The sequence below is a fragment of the Grammomys surdaster genome, unplaced genomic scaffold (assembly GCF_004785775.1).
Source record: "Grammomys surdaster isolate TR1022 unplaced genomic scaffold, NIH_TR_1.0 354, whole genome shotgun sequence".
In the NCBI taxonomy this organism is placed as follows: Eukaryota; Metazoa; Chordata; class Mammalia; order Rodentia; family Muridae; genus Grammomys; species Grammomys surdaster.
The window spans coordinates 37,618-37,930 of record NW_021604773.1 but is presented as its reverse complement, the minus strand read 5'-3'; the positions used below and the strand labels follow the sequence as shown (position 1 = coordinate 37,930).

The window sequence follows — 313 nt, the reverse complement described above, 5'->3', positions numbered from 1 at the left end:
ACTGGGGGATTCTAGGCGGGGGCTCTACCACTGAGCCACGCCCCCAGACCTTCACTGGGGGATTCTAGGCAGGGGCTCTACCACTGAGCCACGCCCCCAGCCCCTCACTGGGGATTCTAGGCAGGGGCTCTACCACTGAGCCACGCCCCCAGACCCTTACTCTATAACTGAGTGTGTCCCAGCCTCTTGACTCAAGACTCTAGAGTTCTGAGATTGAAGTCCTTCACCATCATGTTCTACTATGATACACTATTATTTAACATCTCTCTGTCTCTATCTCTCTCATCTGCCTGTCTTTCTCCCCTCCCTCCCT

The 313-nt window shown here is 54.6% G+C and overlaps 1 protein-coding gene across 1 annotated transcript in view; it reads left to right on the top strand.

Moving 5' to 3' along the window:
- Crx (cone-rod homeobox) overlaps positions 1-313 on the top strand; it is a 5,743-nt gene that overhangs the window by 636 nt on the left and 4,794 nt on the right. The window lies entirely within an intron of this gene.